The sequence below is a fragment of the Quercus lobata genome, chromosome 4 (genome assembly GCF_001633185.2).
Source record: "Quercus lobata isolate SW786 chromosome 4, ValleyOak3.0 Primary Assembly, whole genome shotgun sequence".
NCBI classification, from domain to species: Eukaryota; Viridiplantae; Streptophyta; class Magnoliopsida; order Fagales; family Fagaceae; genus Quercus; species Quercus lobata.
This window is the reverse complement of record NC_044907.1, coordinates 86,901,036-86,911,136: the sequence shown is the minus strand read 5'-3', so window position 1 is coordinate 86,911,136 and position 10,101 is coordinate 86,901,036. Positions and strand designations below refer to the sequence as shown.

Sequence of the window (10,101 nt, the reverse complement as noted above, 5' to 3'; positions counted from 1 at the left end):
AGATGGCTCTATTTGGCAGTTGTGTGAAGTTTAAGGAGCAAATTAGCTAAAATAAAAGTTAAGGGGGTGTTTTGGCTACTACCTCAAAGTTCAAGAGGTTGTACAATCTACTTGTATGTGCATAAAAATTCTTGTTGATTTAGTATACCTAATTTTTGACACAAACCTAACCTTATGTTATTTAACTTGGAAACTTGAACTTCGAACTTTTGAGAGTAAATGATTGCACATAAAATTCTTGAAAAATATCTAAAAGCCAAGTTAGTTTCTATGTCACCCACTTTCTTTCTTTCTTTCTTTCTTTCTTTTTCTTTCTTTTTTTTTTTTTTTTGGGAGGGGGGTGGGGGGGACTTTGCAAGTAATGGATATGATTTGGATTGTAGGGATAAGTTCCACGTGACTTCCAATATATATCTTCAAGGCTATAATAATGAGTAATGATATTCATCAACCTAGGAAATCTCAAAATAAATAACAAACAAACTTGGCTAAAAGAATTTAAATATATGTATATATATATATATATATATGCGGCACCTAGACTAAGTTAAGAGTTAAAGGTTTATGTGAATAAAAGAATATATATATAACCATGTATATATATTGGCCTATCACAATAACCATGTATCCTTTCATAATAACCAGGTCTCCTAAGTGTATCCCTAGGGTAATCATGAAAAACGTATGGGTTCATATGTACGTCAGGCAGAGGATGGCCTGACAAACTATGATGTCTAGCTGATGTGTTGAAGTATGGTGCATCTTAATTCAATTACGTTGCTCTCATTGATTCTATATTAAAAACTAAAAATTAAAGGTGTGGCTCTCATTGATTTGTTGTGCATACAACTAGCACTAGCAGACTAGCAAAGCAGTGAAGCACATAGCTTGTAAACTAAAGGTAGTGGATCAGTAACTTCAGTTTGTAAATAGCGCGTAGTGAATTTTTTTGATTTCTTTTTGCGCGGTGCCCAATTTTTTGACGGGTTCTAAATTTTTTAGATTTTTTAATCATTTTTGATTGGATAAAATTTATGTATAATACTTTTAAGTGTTGTTTCTTAAGTTAACTCTTACGATTTTTTCATGTGATTACTAAATTTTAAAAATACACTTTTATGAGTTCTATTCATAAGAAAAAAGACATGTGACCAAATTTGAAAAAAAAACCTAAAAAATAGCATCTAAATACCGTTCTTTATTTGTTCTCTTTTTTATTTGTGCAAACAAAAAACCATTACTCTCTCTTTCTCCTCCCATAGACAAACCCACGCCTCTCAGCCTCTCAAAAAGACTGGTAAGCTCTCTCTCTCATGTTAAACTTGGTGACATTGTGGATTATTTTTTCTTCTTTCAGGATTAGCAGGATGTTGATTTTAGGATTAGAGAGGGTGTTAATTTTAGGACATAGATTTTGGGATTGGAGAAGGTAATGGAGTCTTTCCCTATTGATTTTTTGAGATATGGAACAACAATCCCTATTGATTTTATAATATTTAAACTCAACAGCAATTCTATGTATATCATTATGGATTCTGTACATTGCTTATTATAATTTTTTGCCCTTCATGTGTGTGCATAAATGTGTCTATTAAATAAATGCAATTTTGTGACTTAATATTTTAGATTTTTAAGTTTAATTTTTGTGCGTTTTGTTAGTTTTTGTTTGGTGCTGAATCTGGGTTTTTCTGGGACCTTAAAGATTAAATTTTTTTTTTTTTTTTTTTTGAGGCTGATTGCATAATTTGTGTCAGATTGCAAGGGAGCCGGATAAGACTGGGGGTTCACCTAGGGTACTTGACGCTGAGAAGTCGTTTTATTATCACGGGGAGAGCTTGAGGCAAGCATTGGCTGATGATTTGCACCAAAGGCTTTCTACAAAATAGGACATAAAGTCTTTGAGGAATGGATGACTATGGGCACTGAACACCTTTGCTTCTCTGTAAGGATGCACTTTTCTTCAAGTTCTTTGATATGCTTGTGATAATATGTATATTTTCTTTCTTGCCTTTTCCTCCCTTTTTAGTAAGCACTTGGACTGGTTAAAATCATGTGTAATGACTCATTTCTAATAGATGGGACAAACTGATTTGGTAACGAAATGTGTACATTAGAGAGTACTGAATTGGAATGAGTGGCACTGCAAAACTAAAACCTCTCAGATTGGTTAATTTATTATATTTTTAGTCCTATCCTTGTTCTGATCCATGTAGGTGCATGCTTCGTTATTTTGAAGTAAATTCTGAAAGATGGGAGGAATAATAATATGGTGTTGCATTGAAGAAATGTCTTTCAGCATTTTCAGTAGGAATCTAGCATACTGAAACTATGTATGAGTGTCCCCTTGCACTTTGATTTTGATAAGAAATGTATATTAATGTTTGGAGTTACCCCTACACTTTAATTCCAATGTTTGTATTGTTAGATTTTTCAATACACAGAAATGGCTTAAACATCAGTTTTTTTCTCAGCCATAAAACTACACTTTTCCCCCTAATAGATGTGCTCTTATTATGGGACCTACAATCTTTAAACTTGGCATTCTTATAATTAAAATCATTACACGAATTTTGAATAGACTTCTATAATTAGCAAAAGATAATTAAAAAAACCAGATGAGATTTTCATGCTTGACGCCACCCAATTACATTCCTTACATTAAGTATTAAAATGCCAGTAGCTATTAATCTCGAAAGTCTGCATGAAATTCTTATCTTTCTATATAACTTTTTTTTTTCCTGGTTAAAGGGGGAGGGAGTCAAGCTGAGGCCACCCCCATATGGGGTGCTGGTGGATTAAATTCAAACTCTTACCTTTTTGGAGTAGTTAGAAGTAGAAGCGTAATTACACCAAGAAACCTTTTTTGGGTTTTTTATTTAATTAAAAAAAAAAAACTAATCTTATTACTTCTATGCTTCACGAAATGGAAAAAGAACCTAATACAATTAGGCCATTGATAAAGATGGAGGAAAATTTAATCCCTTAGTCAAAACAAAGATACAGCAATATTTATCAATAATGTCAACTTATGTTAGAAGAACTTTAGCTAAGGTCAAATTCTTGGATAAAACTCTAACATGCATTGCACATTGTAAATGACATCCCTTATCCTAATATATATATATATATATATATATATATAATTGATTTGTAAAGTCAAAGCACGTCTCTCTTTTTTTTTTTTTGACATGCATCATGTGCACAGCTTAAGAATATTATACCCAAATACTATTAAACTCATGGAATAACATCATTTTTTTTTCCTTTTCCAATATATATATATATATATATAGATTTATTTGGTCTTCAATTCTTGTTCATGAATCCTTGAATTGAAGGCACGAGTTAAAACATAAAAAAGCAAGGTAAACTAATTACTGGGCATGGCATCCACTTAATTTTGTCGTTAACCTAAACCCGACTGATGAGTTTGGCAGAACTAACTTTATGACGATGATGGTGATGGTAATTCAAGTTGAATAGAACCTAGACAAGTTTGTTTGTTCACTTTTCGGTGAGGCTTGTTGTATTAAAAAAATATTTATATTTATACCTTTTTTTTTTTTTTTTTTTTTTTTTTTTTTGCTAATCCTCTTTCGCATTCCTGATATTGCTTTTTTGTAATCTAGCATATGTATACCCATGTATCAGTGAAGTGAGTCTCTATATTTCCTGCTTGCTTCTTTTGGGATGGAAAAGAAGTATATGATAAATGATAATGGAGATGGGCTAGCATGACAATATTTCTATTCTATTTCTCATTTTTAGTTACTTTGATCATTAGTCCTTACCTATCAAGTAAAGTTTGATTTCAATATCTACCAATTTTAGTAAATTAAAATGACATTCTAGTGGAATTACTGTTGCAGAAAATAAAGGAACATATTTTCGTCTAGGTTCCTTTAAGTGAAGTGAAAAATTCTTTGCTGTTAAGTCTCCTTGTGATTGAGAACAACACCTTCCACCCTAAAAATGCTGAATTCCACAGGATATCCAATAACAACACCAGTATCATGTACGCCCAAATTCTCTGCAGCTCCTTAAGACCATCAGTAATGATTGCTTTTTTTTTTTTTTTTTTTTTCTTTTTCTTTTTCTTTTTTGGGTTAGGTAGATAGTGGGGGAGGGAGAGGTGGGATTTGAACAACTTACATGAGACACTACAAAGGATGCCATTACCGTTGAGCTATCACTTGAACCAGTGGCGGAACTAGAATTTGAGTTGAGGGGGGGCAAAACTTGTATAAGATATATGCATTTTATGCACATATATCTTATGTATTTAAAAAGAAAAAAAATAGAAACAACAAATATGTTAAGTAGCTAAGGTGATTTTGTTCCATTAATGATTAGGAAAACAAGTATAAAATATATATACATATATTTCATTTTTCACAACTTTATCAGCAACCAAAACGAGTCAATTAAAAAAAAAAAAAAAAAAAACCAACTATTGTTCTCACCTTCAAAACTGAAAATAAAAATGATAGTATCAAAAAAAAAAAAAAAAATTTGGGTGGGCTAGGGGGGGCAGTGGCCCCCCCTCGACCCCCCCTGGCTCCGCCACTGACTTGAACCCCTAGCAATGATTGCTTTTAAGTGTTTGTTTCTCCTTTTTTTTCTTTGGATTGTAAGGGCCTATTTGGTGAGTTAGTTTGAGTGTTTTTGATATATGTGCGGGTGAAAAAGTATGTGGAAAAATGTGTTATGTTGATTAAAATGCGTAGTTTTGTGTTTGAGTAAGGCTGCCAAACAGGCGCTAAACTTTTGGGATACATTTTTCTGTTTATGAAGTTTTTGGTGCAATTTCTTTTTTGTAACCAAAGTTTACCCACTTAAATGGTTTTTCCCCCAACTACGTTTTCTTTCAAAAGTAAATAGATTTCTTGTGCTGGCCAACTAAGCCTTATGACTTATTATAATTATTTATGACCATTAAACTTTGTGTTGAACTTTCATTTGTGCAGGGTTGAGTTTCCTTGGCTTTCTGCAAGTATAAGTTGAGGTAAGGATTTTTGGTCTTTTAAGACTAGTCCCAGATTCTTTTGCTCTAGGGTTTTGTCTTCTAAAACTTAAACTGAATTTTACACGTTGATTTGAATTGAAAATCTTATTTAAACTTGTTTAATGAAATTGGTGATGCTTGATATATTTGTGGGTTGTTGATTTGGAGCAAGCAAGTGACTTGCATGGTGTTATATGGTGATTAATGTTGGTGGTGGGTTATTTGTTTATTGTGATGGCTGGGTTTTTTGTTTATGGTAGTGACTGTGATTTTGTGTTAATGGTGGTGACTGTGTTTTTTGTTTAGTGGCGGTGGCTGAGTTTTTTGTTTATGGCGGTGGCTGAGTTTTTGTGTTAATGGTGGTGGTGAGTTTTTTGTTTATGATAGTGGGTGGGTTTTTGTTTATGGTAGTGGCTAGGTTTTTGTGTTAATGGTGGTGACTGTGCTTTTAGTTTAATGGTGGTGGTTGTGCTTTTTTGTTTATGGTAGTGGCTGGGTTTTTGTGTTAATGGTGGTAGCTGTGTTTTTTGTTTAATAATGGTGGTGGGTTTTTTTTTTTTTTAATTTTTTTTTTTATGGTGGTGGCTGAGTTTTTTGTTTATTGTGATGGCTGAGTTTTTTGTTTATGATAGTGGCTGGGTTTATGTGTTAATGGTGGTGGCTGTGTTTTTTGTTTAATGGTGGTGGTGGGTTTTTTGTTTATGGTGGTGTTGGTTGGATTTTTTATTCGTTGTGATGGTTGGGTTTGTGTTTATGATGGTGGTTGGGTTTTTGTTTTGGATTTCACTTTATTTGTTTTGTTTTAATTAGGATTTTTCTGCATTCTTTATGATTTCTCTATGGTTTGTAATGTGGGTTTGGTTTTTATTTGATGAGAATGTTGTGGGCCTTCTTTCTTTGATAGTTTGGCTTCATATGATGTTGCATTATGATTATTTTGTCTAGTTTGTTATTGGGTATTCTGTGGATATTTTCTGCACTGGCTTACTAATATTAATATTTTTTTGTTGTGGTACATCTTATCAGGGATATAGGTTTGCAGTCAAGTTTGTTATTGATATATTTTCCTTTATACTTGTGCAGATATAGGATTGGTGGCAAAACGATAGCTTTTGTGGACTACTTGAACTCAAATATTTTCTATAAAGTTTGGAAGCTAAGACATCATTTGTATATAAATGATTGTAATTACTTTGTGAACATCTTTATTGTATTTTTAGATTGTATGGATGTTATGGATTTGGTTAGAAATGAATGGATGTTTATTTATTATTATTATTTTTTTATGGATTTGGTTAGAAATGAACAGATTAATATAATGTCAAGTAAATGTAAAAAATATTAATAGAAAAATAAAATTGGTGACAATAATTTTTGTCGCCATATCTGACTATAAGCAGAAATTGGTGACAAAAGAATTCGTCACCTGATCTATTGAACTTAAAAAAAATCGGTGACGCAAAACTTCGTCACCTAATCGATTGAAATTGGGAAAAAAAAATACATTTGGTGACGAAATATTCCATCACTGAAAATAAGGTTTAGTGATGAAAATATTAGGTGACAAAAAACTTTTGTCACCTATCATTTTTTATTGATGACGAAAAAATTTCGTCACCTATCATTTTTATGATAGGTGACGAAACATTTTTGTCACCAATACATTTTGTGACGGAGCTTAGGTGACGAATGCTGTTTCGTCACCATTTCGTCACCATATGTATTTAGTGACGAAATAAGGACATATTGTGATGAAAGGTTTTGTCACCATAATTCACTTTTGTTGTAGTGGTAGTTCAATCAGGCCAGAGAGAGATTGAATCTCATAGTGCTAGTCGGAGTTTGAAACACTTCAAGCAAAGCCATTTGTGCAAATGAGTGGAAGTAGAGAGTTGTCTCTCACGTGAGTCTGCCACAGATTGGTCATAGTTGTTGGATCTTGTGTATGTGTTTTCCATGGGGGAAACCATGGAGAGGCGTTGAAGAAGAAAAAGAAGGAGATGGGACTCGGGTTTTATTTTGTTTAGTTCAACAATTTCAAAATTGGAGGAGAAAGAGAGTAATTTTATTGAGTTTTGTACTTGGGAGAGAGATATTTTTTTAATTATTATTATTTATTTTTAAATTATTATTGAGGTGAAAAATTGTGGGAACAGCAAATCCCATGTGACAAGCTTTAAGGAAGTCAACAAAGAGTAAATGATTTAGGTTTTATAGTATGTATATATATATATATATATATATATATATTTATATATATAATTAGGTAACGTTTATATAAAAACAAAAAAATTAGCGGCAACACAAAAAATAATAATAAATGAAAAATATAAATGTATGCTGGCTTCAATCATCTGTGTCATTTTTAAACCTATTTGGACTATTATTTGATTTATTATAAAAACAATTTAAATTTGGAAAGAAAAGTGTACAGATGGGATAAGGGAAAGAAAGCTATTTAAATTTGATATGAATAGTTTTTTCGAGTAGGGGGATAGGGAGGCATATGACAACAAATTATTAAATAGTTATTATTAAAAGAAGGGTTTTGTTAACGGGCACCTTACGGTGCTCATTAACAACAGCTTTTTGCACATCTTTTTTACTTTTTGTAGTTTTTTATATTTTTGACAATTATTTAATAATTTTTTTTTTTTATCTTTTTTGGCAATTCTTTTAATAACTTTTTGTCCTTGTGGGTTGAAATCAGTTGTGGACATAGCATTTGTTTTTATTAGTACTTTGACATTTTTGTGTGTTTCTTTTGTGAAATATTTTCGAAGCATGAATTTTGATTGAAGAAGAAAAATAATTTGTGTTACCTAAAAAAGATGTTAAGAAAATTTGATAATAGAATCTCAATTTTGTTGATAATTTATTTATTTTTCATTAAAATTTATTTATAAATAATAAAGTGTGAAGATGATTATATAATAAATGTTCATAATATTGTTTTTAATTATTACAATTGGAAATGTTTTTTAGTCTACCGTAACTAATGTAACATAAATTTATAAAAGCTACTATTAGTTTTTATTGAACTAATACGTAACAATCAAGGGAAATTACAATCAATAAAAGTGAACTAATATTTCACTTTACGCTTTGTCCCCTAAAAACACACACTATGTGCACACACACAAGTTAAATTGAAATTGTCACTTGAAATCACAATTTCAGTTCAAACTCTGTGTTAAGGTTGTGCAAAATAGATGTGTGTAATAATATAAGCACTACTCTTAAAATAATTTATTTTCTACCCACACTAACTACAACCCATGGCCCAACCCATTGCAACCACCAACTCTAACCTAGCAACAACCCACATTGTTGGCCAAAACCCAAAACCAAATCCACCTCCAACAAAATTGAAATAGCTGACACGACCACCACAAAACCAAAACCACCTCATGGACAACCCTAAGACCACTTCCATGACAACCCCAAAACTGCTTCCACGACAAACATTGACAATCAACCCTAGCCACGATCAACCACCAAAAACAAGCCTAGCAACACCAGCACCAACAACCCACCCTAGCTACAATAACTGTTGCCCCCATTGCCACCACCCAAATGTAAAATAATGCCCTAATCCAACAATGACAAGTGACAACATAGCGAAGAGGTAAGAGAGAGAAGAGTGAATAAACAAATGAAATTTTTTTTGAGAAAACATGCGGTCAGGAGCTGGCGTAAAATGCCAGATTTACACCACCAATCAGTGTTTGCCACGTCATACATTTAATGAAAAACCCATACACCCTACCACACATAATTTTATTCCTCACACACGTATCAAAGAGAGACTCTATCAGGCATGCCTAGACCTATTCCATCTACTCCTTTGCTCTTACCACCGGAACGAAACTCCACCCCGCCGATGGCACCGCCGCACCTAACCTCAAGGTTTGTTTTGATTTCTCTTTATTGTTTGATTAGTTATTTCCCCAAACTTTGTGTTTCGAAATTTTGATGGGTTTGTGTTATTTTTTGGATATCAATCTATTCATATTGGTATGGGTTTTGTTGATTTAGTATGGATTTTGCTTCTTATTTGTAGTATTTTCATGGGTTTTGGTTGGATTCTTAAGTGGTAGGTTAATTTAAAACTAAAAAAGTCTGATTGTATCAAATGAGTTTGCTGACAAAGAGAGTGTCATTTCATCTAATTCTGAGCCTCAATGACAGAATTTTCTATTATCTACTACCTTAAATGAAAAAGTAAATCATCTTGCCAAACTTAGTTTAGAGAATCCTGTTATGATTGGCCTTGATGACAAGAAGATACAGCCTGTATTATCATCTGAAGATTTTGGATCTTTAGGATTTGATGTGAATGATGAATTTGAATAGCTTGACAAATTGACGAGCTCTCCAATTGCAGATTTTAGAGTTCCATCTCAATTAGTTCAAAGATATGTGAAAGGTTTATGCTGATATAAAGCTTGATTTTGTGAATCTTTAAGTGGCACTCTGTATCTTGCATTGGCTCCACATGAGAAGTACCCTGAAAAGCCACGAGTTTAAAATACATTCTAATAGCACATTTTATATCCTCGTTAACGATGCTCACCAGGTAAACAATCCTATGTTTGATGTTTTCTAATGGCATTAGAAGATGCTATCTAATGATGTAATTCAGAAGGGTAATGTGGGCTTCAAAGAACAACTTAGAGGATGTTTTGAATCCATCTAGAATTTCAATTATTCTATAACTACTTATATATGTCTTACACACACTTCTCATCATTGACCTATTCCAGCAAGCATGAATATTAATGATCAATCTTTTTTGAAAAATTTTACTTCTTTTCCCAGGCTGAAGTTCGTGGATTCCAGCAAGATGGCTTACACCTCCAAGCAAGAAGTTAGAAGAATGGCAAGGTTTGTCTTCCTCATAATTTATAAACTTCTACATTTAGTCGTAGAATGTGAAGAAGGAAATAATTGTTTGACTAGCTCGTTTTACATAGAAGAAGCAAGAGCGGTTGTAACTCAAAAAAAGTTTCGGATAGGTTCCTTCTATTTTATATCTTAATAGTTGAAATTTGTAGTGCAAGGAAATAAAGATTTTGTTTTATAAGATTTCCTAT

At 32.4% G+C, this 10,101-nt stretch overlaps 1 long non-coding RNA gene across 1 annotated transcript; it reads left to right on the top strand.

The window, feature by feature from the left end:
- Positions 1–1,387: 1,387 nt before the first annotated feature.
- Positions 1,388–6,151, top strand: LOC115986772. Its single transcript, XR_004090878.1, has 4 exons — positions 1,388–1,429; positions 1,755–1,942; positions 4,968–5,005; positions 6,089–6,151. It is a non-coding gene; the product is annotated as an uncharacterized LOC115986772 (long non-coding RNA).
- The last annotated feature ends 3,950 nt before the right edge of the window (positions 6,152–10,101 follow it).